The sequence below is a fragment of the Mesoplodon densirostris genome, chromosome 7 (genome assembly GCF_025265405.1).
Source record: "Mesoplodon densirostris isolate mMesDen1 chromosome 7, mMesDen1 primary haplotype, whole genome shotgun sequence".
In the NCBI taxonomy this organism is placed as follows: Eukaryota; Metazoa; Chordata; class Mammalia; order Artiodactyla; family Ziphiidae; genus Mesoplodon; species Mesoplodon densirostris.
The window spans coordinates 76,778,877-76,794,517 of NC_082667.1; the positions used below are offsets into that span (position 1 = coordinate 76,778,877).

Here is a 15,641-nt window from a genome sequence, read left to right on the forward strand (position 1 = left end):
TATTAGGTTTAGGATATAAGCTTCAGTGGTATAAATCAAGTCTTTCAAGGTAGGTACCTAATTGGGATTGAGATAAAAATATGACAAAATTGCTTAAGATTGGTGGACAAAGCATGGTGAGCATCTTGAAGCAAGTCTTGATAAATAAACTATTTGTTTGACAATCTAACTATTTGTTCAGTAGAGCAATCCACTGTCTTATGGAAACTATTTGCCCAGATGAGCAAACTGTTTGTTCAGATAAATTGATATGCAGGAATATCCTGAAGCAAACAGTGAAGCTATTTATTACGTTAAAATCTTCCTGTAATAAACAGTTAAGTCTTGTTGACATAGGTGTTCTCAGTTCTTAATCCTGATACCTAAGCAATGTCATACAGGTGGTCTTAGTTCTCATAAAGATGAGTAGGATTTGTCTTTATGGGGGGAAGTGTCAGAGACATCAAAGGAATTCTAAGCAAGTAAGTGAGAGAGAATAGGCTTCTGTTCAAAGCTCTCTCATCAATAATACCAGTGTATTCAGATTTGAAATAGAAAACCAATAAACTAAAAATATTCAAGTCTAGAATGTAATGTCATCAAAAGGTTTTATTGTATGTCCAGACACACATAGAACAAAAACCTTTCTTTCAAAATATGAATAACTAAAAATTTTCAAAATATGAATAACTATAAATTTTAAACTTGGTTCCTTAAAATTCTTCTTCAAAATGAGTATTACAATGGAAAATATTTTGTAACTTAGTTCAGAGATAGTTTTGGAGGCCTACAAATGTTTCCCATTGATATCAACATATCACACAGACAGGTAGCCATAGCCCAATTTGGCTTTCCATTTATCTGAAAACATTTTTGCCACAGCAGAGGATCTGAGATGGCACAGAAGTGTTTGTATCCTAGCAGCAGGCAAAAGCCAGGGGTTGCCTGCCAAAGTTGTAATGCCTGGATTCTGTGGTGCAGATAGCTGCCTCAAGGAGTATGTCATGGGGAAATCTAAGGATGATGAGGCCAGATTCTACTCTGCATGGATCCACAGCAGGTAAGTACTGGAATAAATGTGGTTGGCTGTCATCAGATGTAGGAGATCCTTTGCATTTAAAGCTGAGCTTTTAATAGTATTGCAGGTGAAGAAGTACAATTGAAGGAGTTTTTGCATCATATCCATAGAAGGAGAGGACCATACATCAAAAAGTTTAATTGGGATGGTTAGTTTTCACTAGCTTGTGACTACAAACACTAAAAAAATTTTTTTTTTTTTTTGCGGTACGCTGGCCTCTCACTGTTGTGGCCTCTCCTGTTGCAGAGCACAGGCTCCGGATGCGCAGGCTCAGTGGGCATGGCTCACGGGCCTAGCCACTCCGCGGCATGTGGGATCTTCCCGGACCGGGGCATGAATCCATGTCCCCTGCATCGGCAGGCGGACTCTCAACCACTGCGCCACCAGGGAAGCCCTAAAAACAATTTTAATCCATCAGATTAGCTAGGCTATAAGACTGTCAGGCAAAAAAGGTGATGCAACCATTCTAGAGGATAATTTAGCAAAATATATTAAAAGGCTTAAAGTGTCCATATGGTTTCTTCAGGAAACTTAAATCCCAAAAACTAATTTTAAGGAGAACGTGTTCAAAAATTGACCTGAAAAATGGTTGTTCATAACAACATCATTTATTAGAGTAAAAATTTGAATCAACACTGTTCCTATAACCTTCCAAGACTGAAGCAGGAAGAAACAGAAAATATAAACAGACCAATCACAAGTAATGAAATTGAAAGTGTAATTAAAAATCTTCCAACAAACAAAGTCCAGGACCAGACGGCTTCACAGACAAACTCTATTAAACATTCAGAGAAGAGCTAACACCCATCCTTCTCAAACTCTTCCAAAAAATTGCAGACGAAGGAACACTCCCAAGCTCATTCTTTGAGGCCACCATCATCCTGATACCAAAACCAGACACAGATATCACAAAAAAAGAATATTACAGACCAATATCACTGATGAACATAGATGCAAAAATCCTCAACAAAATTCTAGCAAACAGAACCCAACAACACTTTAAAAGGATCATACACATGATCAAGTGGGATTTATCCCAGGGATGCAAGATTCTTCAATATATGCAAATAAATCAAGGTGATATACCACTTTAGCATATTAAAGAATAAAAAAAACATATGATCATCTCAACAGATCCAGAGAAGGCTTTTGACAAAATTCAACATCATTTATGATAAAAACTCTCCAGAAAGTGGGCATAGAGGGAACCTACCTCAACATAATAAAGGTCATATATGACAAGCCTACAGCAAACATCATATTCAACCGTGCAAAACTGAAAGCATTTCCTCTAAGAACAGGAATAAGACAAGGATGTTCACTCTCACCACTATGATTCAACATAGTTTTGGAAGTCCTAGCCACGGCAATCAGAGAAGAAAAAGAAATAAAATGAATACAAATTGGAAAAGAAGTAAAACTGTAACTGTTTGCAGATGACATGTTATTATACATAGAAAATCCTAAAGATGCCACCAGAAAACTCCTAGAGCTAATCAATGACTTTGGTAAAGTTGCAGGATGCAAAATTAATGCACAGAAATCTCTTATATTCCTATATACTAACAACGAAAGATCAGAAAGAGAAATTAAGGAAACAATCACATTTACTACTGCAACAAAAAGAATAAAATACCTTGGAATAAACCTACCTAAGGAGGCAAAGGACCTGTACTCAGAAAACTATAAGACCCTCATGAAAGAAATCAAAGATGACACAAACAGATGGAGAGATATACCATGTTCTTGGTTTGGAAGTATCAATATTATGAAAATGACTATACTACCCAAAGCAATCTACAGATTCAATGCAATCCCTATCAAATTACCAATGGCATTTTTTACAGAACTAGAACAATAAAATCTTAAAATTTGTATGGAGACTCAAAAGACCCCGAATAGCCAAAACAGTCTTGAGAGAAAAAAATGGAGCTGAAAGAATCAGACTCCCTGCCTTCAGACTATACTATAAAGCTACAGTAATCAAGACACTATGGTACTGGCACAAAAACAGAAAGATAGATCAATGGAACAGGATAGAAAACCCAGAGATAAACCCATGCACCTATGGTCAACTCATCTATGACAAAGGAGGCAAGGATATACAATGGAGAAAAGACAGTCTCTTCAGTAGTGGTGCTGGGAAAACTGGACAGCTACATGTAAAATAATGAACTTAGAAACTCCCTAACACCATACACAAAAATAAACTCAAAATGGATTAAAGACCTAAATGTAAGGCCAGACACTATAAAACTCTTAGAGGAAAATATAAGCAGAACACTCTATGACATGAATCACAGCAAGATCCTTTTTGACCCACCTCCTATAGAAATAGAAATAAAAACAAAAATAAACAAATGGGACCTAATGAAACTTCAAAGCTTTTGCACACAGCAAAAGAAACCATAAACAAGATGAAAAGACAACTCTTAGAATGGGAGAAAGTATTTGCAAATGAAGCAACTGATAAGGATTAATCTCCAAAATTTACAAGCAGCTCATGAAGCTCAATATCAAAAAAACAAAAAACCCAATCCAAAAATGGGCAGAAAACCTAAATAGACATTTTTCCAAAGAAGACATACAGATGGACAAAAGGCACATGTAAAGATGCTCAATATGACTAATTATTAGAGAAATGCAGATCAAATGTACAGAATATATACAGATTGCCAACAAAGACATGAAAGGATGCTTAACCTCACTAATCATTAGAGAAATGCAAATGAAAACTACAATAAAGTATCACCTCACACCAGTCAGAATGGCCATCATCAAAATATCAACAAACAATAAATGCTGGAGAGGGTGTGGAGAAAAGGGAACCATCTTGCACTGTTGGTGGGAATATAAATTGATACAGCCACTATGGAGAACAGTATGGAGTTTGCATAAAAAACTAAAAATAGAACTAACATATGACCCAGCAATCCCACTACTGGGCATATACCCTTAGAAGACCTGAATTCAAAAAGACACATGCACCCCAATGTTCATTTCAGCACTATTTAAAATAGCCAGGTCATGGAAGCAACCTAATATCCATCGACAGATGAATGGATCAAGAATATGTGGTACATATATACAATTGAATATTATTCAGCCTTAAAAAGGAACGAAATTGGGTCATTGGTAGAGACTTGGATGGACCTGGAGTGTGTCATACAGAGTGAAATAAGTCAGAAAGAGAAAAACAAATATTGTATATTAATGCATATATGTGGGATCTGGAAAAATGGTACAGATGAACCTGTTTGAAGGGCAAGAATAGAGATGCAGATGTAGAGAACGGATGTGTGGACATGTAGGGGAGGGGGCTTGGGATGAATTAGGAGATTTGGATTGACATATATACACTACCATGTGTAAAATAGCTAGCTAGTGGGAACCTGCTGTATAGCACAGGGAGTTCAGCTCGGTGTTCTCTGGTGACCTAGATGGGTGGGATGGGGAGGAATGGGAGGGAGATCAGAGAGGGAGGGGATATGGGGATATGTGTATACATATAGCTGATTCACTTTGTTGTACAGCAGAAAGTAACACATTGTAAAACAACTGTACCCCAAGAAAAAAAAAAGAATTGGTTAAATAAATTACCATATGTCAATAAAAGGAAATACCGTTCAGTTATTTTGATGATCCCTGTACATTATGATTCTTAGATATTTGAGGGCTACAGATCACTCTTAGAATCAGATTAACACCGTGGACACTCTCCTATGCTAAAGTATACATGAGCTTACCTACATTCATACCTGAAGTTTGGCACAAAATGCCAAAAAGTTCATGGATCTCCTGAAGTGCGTTTAGGGTTACTAAGTTAAAAAGTCAGCATTAATTACCACTAAATTACAAAATGTTCACAGTGTATTAAATTTAAAAAATCAGAATATGTAACATATATAGAAAGAGAAGTATGCCTTTTTAACTTAAATATATGAACTTATACATGAATATTATATTTTACAACCCCTAAAATAATCTATTCAATAACATAGGTCTCCTGCCTACCATTAACAGACAGAAATTACATCTTAATATTTGACTTATTTTCTCAGAAGTTTAATATTTCCTTTTTCTTGTTTGTTAAAACAAATAAGAAATATTCAACTACCTGCAAATACACACAAGAAAGACTTCATTACTTTTAACCAAAGGGCATATATATCAAGAAAAACACCTTATACATAAAGTAATGATGAGTCTCAGTTTGTCAGTTTTCTGCATTTCTGTGTGTGTGTGTACATGTGTGTGTGTGTGTTTGGAATTTGTTAGCTCTGATCAATAGAAACCAACTCTAGTTAATTTAAGCAGAAGGGGCATTTATTAAATGGAAATGAGCTAGTTAATAGCTTCCAGAATGGCAGTGTAAAGAACTCTATGAAACCTCTCTGCAGCCAAAAACCAAACCAAAACAAAACAAAAACCCAATGAACAACAAAGAAACAAAACAAACAGACTTTAACTGGTAAAAATTATAGAAACAACAATAACAACTATTTAATCTTCAGAAAATTTCCTAAGGATATATAGCAAATGAATAAACATTTATTCAAAAAAATCTACTAATTCTCATTAAAAACTAGTAAGAGTCTGTGGCTCTTGAGCCATGACTCACTGCCTCCACCCCAGTTCAGCCCGATGGAAGTTCCTCTCCAGTAAGTGAGACCAAGATAATAGGTCTCCCACTCCCCCCAAGTTTTCATTCAAGAACTATGGTACCTCCCTGAGAGAGCCAAATTGCCATCATTTCTCCAAGGTCCATGTTGCAAAGGTAAAATTCAAGGTTTATGCAGCTGAAAAGTCAGACTTCCCTCTTCCACACAGCCCTCATTCATATGGCAGAAGCTTTTATGCCAAGTGTGACAGGCTAAGAATACTAAGTCCCCAGTTTCACTTACCCCATCTCACTTGTAGGATGGAAGGAGACTGAAGTCTACCACCCTGCCCAATCACCTGATCATAAAGCAGGAGTGTCACACAGGGCTCCAAAGTTTCCCCAATGACTATATTTGAAACAGGGAATGAGGAAGTTCAAACCTAAAGGCACTCTCAGAAACAACAGACTTTGGTGGCAAGAAATTAATAAAAATGAACATAGCTTCACAAAAATATGGGCTACTGTTAAGAGCATTATGCATAATGGTAATACCAGAGGAGAAAAAAGAGAGGAGCAAAAAAAAAAAAAAACAACAACAAAGGTGAGTGAAAAGCTGTACTGAAAAAAGGAAATGACAGCTTATGGTAACTACTATTCATAGGAAAAAGTGAAGAGAACCAGCAATAGTAAAAAAGGTTATTGCTACAAACTATGTAAATATATGTTTGCTTTTATTTCTTCTCTTGACCTTTTTAAAATAATTAAAATTATATAAAATAATAAATTATAACAATGTAATGTTGGGTCTGTAACACATACAGATGTAATGTATATCATTAATAGCACAAAATGGAGATAGAGAATAGAACTATATAGTAGCTATATTTCTATATCTGTATATCACTTAAATTAGTATAAATTCAAAGAAGATTAGGATAATATAAAATGTATATGGTAAGCCTTAAAGCAAACACTAAGAATATAATTTTTTAAACAGTGAAAAAATTATTAAAGGAAAAAAATTACTCTAGAAAATATTCACTTATCACAAAAGAAACAATAAAGAAGGAATAGCAGGCAAAAAAATGACTGAACAATATAAAAACAAAATTAAAAGTGTAGAGTAAATTCTAATTTATCAGAAATTATATTACATGTAAATGGATTAAACACTTCAATTAAAAGGCAGAGACTGGCAGAATGCATAAAAAATGTGTTAACTGTATACTGTCTATAAAAGACACAACTTAGATTCAAAGACTTAGATTCAAAGACACAAATAGGTTGAATCTACAATGGCAGGAAAAGATATACAGTGCATGCAGTAACCAGAAGAGAGTTGGTGTGAAAACAGCAAACTTATAGATTTTAAGAAATAATTACTACTAGTGACTAGGAAGGGCATTTTATAGTAAAAAAAAAAAAAAAACCTATCTATTAGGAAGATATAGCAATTATAAACATGTATACATCTAACAACAGAGCCCCAAAATACATGAAACAAAATCTACAAAATTGAAGGGAAAAATGGACAATGCAACAATAATTGTTGAGGAATTCAATACTCTAGTTTTAATAGTGGATAGAACAAGTATGCAAAAGATCAACAAGGAAATAGATGACTTGAACAAGATTATAAACCTACTAGACCTAACAAATATATTTGGTACGTTCAAAACAAGGAGAGCAGAATACACATTTTTTCAATAACATATGGAATATTCACTATGATATACCATTTCTTAGGCCATAAAACAAACTTCAGTAAAATTAAAAAGGTTGAAATCATATGAAGTATTTTCTCCAACCACAATGGATAGGAATTACAAATAACAGAAATAAGTCTAAGAAGTTCACAAATATGTGGAAATTAAGCAACATACTCCTAAGTAACCAATGGGTCAAATAAGAAATCAAGATAAATTAGAAAATACCTCAAGATGAATAAAGATAAGACACAGAATATCAAAACTTATAGGGTGCAGTGAAAGCAACCATGCTTCGAAGGCAATGTACAGCTATAATAGGCTATATTGAATAAAATATTAAACCTTAAATCAAAACCTTATCTTTCATATTAAGACACTGAAGAAAAAAGAAATTAAAACTAGAACAAGCAGATGGAAAGAAATAATAAAGATTTGAGTACAAATTAAAGAAATAGAAAACCACAGAGAAAGTCTACAAACTGAAAGTCATTTTTTAAAAAAATATAAAACTTAAGCTACACTGACCAAGAAAAAAAAAAGAGAGAGAGAATACCCAAATTACTTAGACAGGAATCAGAAAGGGTATATCACTACCCATCTTTTAGAAATAAAAGGGATCATAAGGGAATATTACCAACTATTTATGCTATCAAAATAGGTAACTTAGATGAAATGGACAAATTCTTAAAAAGACAAAACAGCTGAAATTTTTTCAAGAATAAATGGAAAGTGTGTATAGACCTTTAAAAATAGATTAAATTAGTACTTCCCAGAAAGAAAATCACAGGCTCAGATGGCTTACCTGGTGATTTCTATCAAATATTTAAAGAAGAGTTAATACCAATCCTTAAAAAAATCTTTCAAAAATGTAGAAAAGGACAGACTACATCCCAAATCATTCTAAGAGGCCAGTATTATTCTGATACCAGAACCAGACAAAGGCATCACAAGAAAAATAAACACCAATATCTCTTATAAATATAGATGTAAAAATTCTCAAAGAAATAGCAAATCAAATCCAGCAACATGTAAATAGAATTATAACCCAAGAGCATGTGGGATTTACCCCAGGACTGCAAGTTTGTTTTAACATCTGAAAATCAATTAATGTAATACACCATATCATAGGACAAAAACCACATTAGTGTCTCAATAGATGCAGAAAAATCATGTGATAAATTCAACATACTTTCATGATAAAAACACTAAACAACCTAGATATTAAAAGGAACTTCCTTAACCTCATAAAGGACATCTACAGAAAACCCAGGGCTAAGATCATATTTAATGGTAAATTATGGAATGATCATGAAAAAGGCAAGGATTTCCACTCTTGTCACTTCTTTTCAATGTTGTAATGGAAGTTCTAGGGAGGATAATTAATCAAGAAAAAGAAATAAAAGACAGTAAGATTAAAAATAAAAAAGTAAAACCAACTCTGTTTTCAGGTGATATGCACTTCAGAGGAATTCACTAAAAAATACCATTAGAATAAGTGAGTTAAATAAGGTTGCAGGATACAATATTGATACAGAAAAATCAACCTTATGTGTATATACTAGCAACAATCTGAAACAATTCCAAATACAATAACATCCCAAAACATGAATATTTATGAATAAATTTTACAAAACCAGTGAAAGACTATATGCTGAAAACTATAAAACAATGTTGAAAGATATTACAACAGAACTACATAAATGGAAAAACATTAATATTCCTGGATCAAAAGACATAATATAGTTAAGATGGCAATATTCTCCAAATTGATCTGTAGACTGGACATATTCACTTTTAAAATCCCAGATGAGTTTTTTTGCAGAAATTAAAAAGCTGATCCTAAAATTTATATGGAAATGTAAGGGACCCAGAACAGCCAAAGCAATCTTGAAAAAGGAAAAACAAATATAGAAGATTCATACATCTGATTTTAAAACTTGCTACAAAGCTATAGTAATCAAGGGGGTCCTGGCATAAGAATAGACATATAGATCAATGTAATAGAATTGCATTCTAGAAATAAACATTCACATTTATGGGCAGTTGATTTTTTACAAGGGTATAATACAATTCAATGGAAAAAAAACAAACAAAAACAAAAACAGGTTTTTCAATAAATGATGCTCAAACAATTGGATGTCCACATGAAAAGTAATGAAATTAGACCCCTACCTCACATCATACAAAAAATTTAACTTGAAATGGACTGAAGCCATAAGTATAAGATAAAAACTCTAAGAAAACATGGGTAAATTTTCATGACAGCAGATTTGGCAATGGATTCTTACATATGATACCAAAAGCACAAGAAACAAAAGAAAAATATATATAAATTAGATTTCAACAAAGTAAAAATTTTGTGCTTCAAATACCTACAGAATGAAAGAAAATATTTGCAAACCTTATATCTGATAAGGCACTTGTAAACTCAAATATATGAAAAATTCTTATCACTCAGTAATTAAAAGATGATAACCCAAGCAAAAGTGAGCAAAGTGTCTGAATAGACATTTCTCCAAAGAAAATATATAAGTAGCCAATAAGCATATGAAATATGCTCAACATCATTAGTCATTAGGAAAATGCAAAACAATCCCACAGTGAGAGAACACTTCACACACACAGAAGTGTTAATGGCCTTTGCTGAAATAGTTCATCAACATTGGAAACTGAAACTTGCATTGTCACTGTTGTAATCAGTGGAAACTGGGACTGCTGCTTCCACTGTTGTTAACAGAAAGAATGATCTCTTTTATCAGTATCTCCAGATGAACTATGCTGAGTGGGTGCATCTGATTAGCTGAGGTTAGGTTACCTCCCTACAAACTTGCTGCCAGAGAATCTGGGAAAGTGATAAAGTATCTCCAGCCCAATAATCAGAGGCAAGTTCTGCTTTTCACCAAGACTTGAAAGGTAAGGAATTCTTCAAATACAGAAAAAATGTACAGATAATGGACAGTCAGAAAAATTTAAAATATACGCCCTGGTATGGATATGAACGTGGGCACTCACATGAAGATAAAGCTATGCAGACCACTACATATATATTCATTAAAACATTTAGAATATTGTAGTACCAAAATCTCATTTTTTCCTTCGTTTACTAATCAGTATTTTGTGAATATTTGAACTAATTAAATAAACATTTTAGTAGTAAGATCATTTTAGCTATTTTAAAAATAATTACTAAGGTAAACTTCATTGCTTTTTTTCATAACTTTTAATTCTTCCACCTGGTTGGTAGAAATGCTCTAATTGAATACTATAGATATATTATTCTATTCTAATAGTTTGTTTTCATTTTAATTTAATTTCTAATATCATCCATGGCACTTAAAAAATGATTGTCTTTTCATGTACGCATTTGTGAAAGCCTCATGTATAATCATATCTCTCATTCCTGGTTCAATCATATACTCATAAATCTTCCATAAACAGTGTAGTCTATTTCTAATGAAAGCCTTCAACTTAGTGTAAGAAGCATTCAACTGAGGCACTTTCAAAATCTTCTTTCATTCAAATTGCTGAGGAAGCTCTAAGTACCCTAACGTCCAAATGACTTAGTGAAATTAATGATTCAAAGTAAAAGTTAAAACCTCTGAAGTCCTTTCTAGAAACAAAATCAGAGCATGAAAAGCTGAGGGAAAGCATGCCAGAGAGGTTTCACTATCAAGCCAGAGGTACCAGGGCTTTTCTAAGAGCCAATAAATCAACATAATTTCAAATTCCCAGCGTTCATTGAAAAGAGCAATTAGTCTAGTCAAAATAATAAGGTTGAGGCTAGGATCTGAATCATATGCCAAGTGTGATGGGAATGTATGTATTGAGGATCCAGGGCAACAGAATAAATTTTTTCAAGTGAGGTGTGATTTTGTGGTAAGGTTAAAAGCACAGGCAGGGCAGTTTAACAAATGTAGGTTCATATCTGGACACTTCATAGTTGTATGATCTTGAAAATTGTTACAGACAGAAACCATTACATGAAAACAGGATGCATTAAAACAATTAGACTATTTTATGCCTAAACCAGGCAGACAAATTACTTGTTTACATCTATAACTTTATTCCACTGGCAAAGGGAACAATGAATTCACATAATTTAATAAAATAACTTTGAAGAGGCTCCTTTCTCTGAGTTATTCATGTATTAATTAATTCAGTTGAGCACCATGTACCTGGCACTCTGGAGATGTTTGTATGTGTGTGGCAGCAGAATAAGAAATCTTGGGGAGGAGACTGTGCATAAAGGCACTTGTTTTCCTGCATCCCACACTGTGCAGCCAAAAAAAAAAAAAAAAAAGACACTTGTTTTCAAGTAGCACATAGTGTTAGGGGGAGGGGAGTGGAGAGCAGCTCAAAAGATGCACATAATAATACCATACACACACACGTGCACACATACAACTTACTTTCTAAAGTATAAGGTGTTCCACTATAATAATTAAGGTTGGGGGAGTCTAGAAGAGAGTCAGATTCAGTCTCTGAATTAATTTAACACATTACAACTTCTAGTAAGTATTTTAACCATATGATCATTAAGGTCTTTCCTAACCTGAAGATTTTTAAATAACATGACTTAATGGAATCAGTTCCATCCAAAAATGTGAGTAGGCTTAAGTCATCTCTAAAAAGGAAAATTATTTTCAATTTGGCTAGGAAAGACCCAACTATAATCTCTATATAAGAGAAACACTTAAAAAAATAATTCAGAAAGACTAAAAAACAAACAGATGAACAAACATACACTAGGCAAATGGAAACAGTAAAACAGGCATTGCTCTGCTGATTTCAAAGTAGAATTTACATTAAAAAGTATGAAGTTCAACAAAGAATAATATTTTATTAATGATAAAAGCTGTAATTCAGGACTTCCCTGGTGGCACAGTGGTTAAGAATCCGCCTGCCCATGCAGGGGACACGGGTTCGAGCCCTGGTCCAGGAAGATCCCACATGCTGCAGAGCAACTAAGCCCACGCACCACAACTACTGAGCCTGTGCTCCAGAGCCCATGAGTCACAGCTACTGAGCCCTCGTGCCACAGCTACTGAAGCCCAAGCGCCTAGAGCCCATGCTCTGCAAGAGAAGCCACCGCAATGAGAAGCCGGTGCACTGCAACAAAGAGTAACCCCTGCTTGCTGCAACTAGAGAAAGCCTGCACGAGGCAACGAAGACCCAACACAGCCAAAAATAAATATAAATAAATAAATAAATTCATTTTAAAAAAACACTATAATTCAGAACAATTATATAACAATTATGAATATATATGCAAAAAGTGACAACAACTGTATTAATAAGGCAAAAACTATAAGATATACAAAACTATAGGATATACAGATTAAAATACACTAATAGTAGGACGATTTTTGACTCCATTCTTTGTACGAGACATACTGAGGCCAAAAAGTAAGTAAGAATATCGAGGACCTGAATAATATAGTCAAAAAAGACAATCTTATGGCTGTATATTGAACTGTGTGTCCTGATAATAGAGAACATAACTTCATCTCAAGAGCCCTTGGAACAGTCACAAAAATTAGTCATATGTAGAGCAAAGAGAAAGCATTAGAAAGTTTTATAAAGTAGAAACAACAAACGTTATCACAATGTAACAAAACTAGAAACTAATAGCAATATACAAACCAAAACCTTTCAAATTGAAAATTAAAAAGGCATGTAATAAACAGCTCATGGCTGAAAGCAGAAAGAAAAATCACAATTAAAAGGTGTCTAAAGATTAATAATAAGAAAACACTTTATATCAGAATCACTAGGACCTATTTAAAGACTGATCAGAGAAAAATTAAAATAAACATAAATAAAGTTCAACAACCATAAAATAATAAAAACAGTGAATTAGGTTCCAACTAAAATGCTAGAAAAAAAGAGAACACAGCAATTCAAAAAAAGCATAAACAAGCATAAATTAAAAGCAAAAATTATTAAGGTAAAGCATAGGAAAATCAATAGATGTAATCAATAAGTCAAAATCCCATTTTTTGGTTAACAAAGTAGACTACTAGTTAATCACGGGAAAAAGAAAGCAAATATATACAAAATAAGAAATGATGAGGGGAATATAACCATTGAAACAGAAGACACTTTATTTTTTTTATTTTATTTTTTTTTTTGCGGTATGCGGGCCTCTCACCGTTGTGGCCTCCACCGTTGCGGAGCACAGGCTCCGGACGCGCAGGCTCCGGACGCGCAGGCTCAGCGGCCATGGCCCACGGGCCCAGCCGCTCCGCGGCACATGGGATCCTCCCAGACCGGGGCACGAACCCGTATCCCCTGCATCGGCAGGCGGACTCCCAGCCACTTGCGCCACCAGGGAGGCCCAGAAGACACTTTAAAAATTATTAAGAGACTATTTATAGATCGTTGTGACTATAGTAGAAATGTAAAGGTTAACTACACCAATTTCCACTGAAGACACAGAGAATGTTACTAAGGAACAACAAATAAAAATAGGCATTAAAGAGGTTCTACACTGGATAATCCCAATAATACATAAATTTCTCCAGAGCCTAGAGAATGAAGGACATTTTAAAATTCCTTTTTAACATTGATACCTAAACCTAATAGAAAATTGCTGAAAGAAAATTGCAGAACAAATATCACATATAAAACTACACAAATATTTATTGAAGAGAACCCAAGATCACAAGAAGAAAATAATATGTCATGATAAGTAAGATTTATTAGAAGAATGCAATATTTGCTTACTATTGGGAAATGTATTAATATAATATACTATATTAATAGATCTAAGTAGATAAACTATATATGTCCATATATTTTCACAAACACACTCCCATTTATAATTTTTTTAAAACCCAGCATACTAGAATTGTATTTTATGGACATTGGATATTATTCTGAATATAATGGGAAGCCAATGGAGAATATTTAAACAAGGCAATAACGTTATCTGATTTACATTTCAAAGATATTTATATCATTCTGGTTCTGGTTCAGTAAATTCCTGAAGACTTGCTGGAACCATAACAAAATCTACATTCCAGAAGAGGAGAAGAAAATGTGATCCTTCAGGAAACAGCCTTAGAAAAGGTCCTAACCTATTTTCAGGCCAGAGGTTGCCATAAAAATTCACTACAAATCCCGGGGAAGTTAGTTAAACAATGTGAACTATTTTATGCATAGTTTCTTTTATATAAAAGTAATTACTGCATGAGTCTTTTATCAGACAGTTCAATTCAATGTATAAATTATTATAGTTCTAGAAGAGAACTCTCACAATTGTGTTAAATATAAACACAAAAAAATGGCTCTTTTCATTCAATTGCTATTAAACTGTTTTTAAAGGTGTTAATGCTGCCAGTCACAATTACATTTTATTGATTTACATTTTTAATTACATATTGCATGACTGAAAGTTACTCTGATGATGATTATCCATTGAGTAAATATTAGGGAGTAATTAGAAGGTTAGAGATTCTCTTGAGCAGTGGCAGGCATGGAAAAGGGATCATTCTTTCCATTATAAATAGTATAATTGCTATATGAGGCTATAAAGATGGTATAGGATTTGTTAGTAAGCATACAGATCAGGTCCTGTCTGTGTTACCATTAGAAATCTTAAGCTTAAGGATGGAACTTGACATGCAAATGAATATGGGAGAAAAGGTTTGACTGCCAGGGCTTGAGAACTGGTGTAGATTAACCTAAAAAAACATGGCTCTTGCTTGCCTTTAAGTCAGAAAGTCCTTTTTGATTAGAGATATCATTTTTCTTACCCTTTTTACTGGTAATCATTACGTCAGCTGAACTTGTTATTTGGCTCATAGTTTTAAGCTCATTATATACATGTTCATGAAAAACAAAATGGTGCAAATAGCTCTCAACCCTGCTTCAAGGAGATATTTTCCCTCTTGATTGAAATTCTGCTACCCTTCCCTCAGAACAAGCTGAGAGACCCATTTTTCTTGTTCTCCCAGCTGTTATGCAAGCAAAAAAAATTTTTTTTTTAATCCAAGGATGTAATCATGTTGTTTCTTCACTTAAAATCCTTTAATACTCCTCATCAATTGCAGAATAAAGCCCATGCCTTTTACATTGTTTCCAAAACGCTGAACCTCACAGTTACTTTACCACCCCCACTGAAACTCTCCCTCTGATCTTTCCCAGCTCTGTATTTTGGGGCGCATTTTCCCCTTCACCTGAAATAGCATCCTCTTATTTACCTGTGTGGTGACATTCTATTCATCCATCAAAACCCAACTCAAATGTTATTGCCTTTGCCCAGAATTAT

General features: G+C 34.0%; 1 pseudogene; it reads left to right on the forward strand.

Moving 5' to 3' along the window:
• Nucleotides 1-938: 938 nt before the first annotated feature.
• Nucleotides 939-15,641, forward strand: part of LOC132494201 (ferritin light chain-like) — a 101,204-nt pseudogene continuing 86,501 nt past the window's right edge.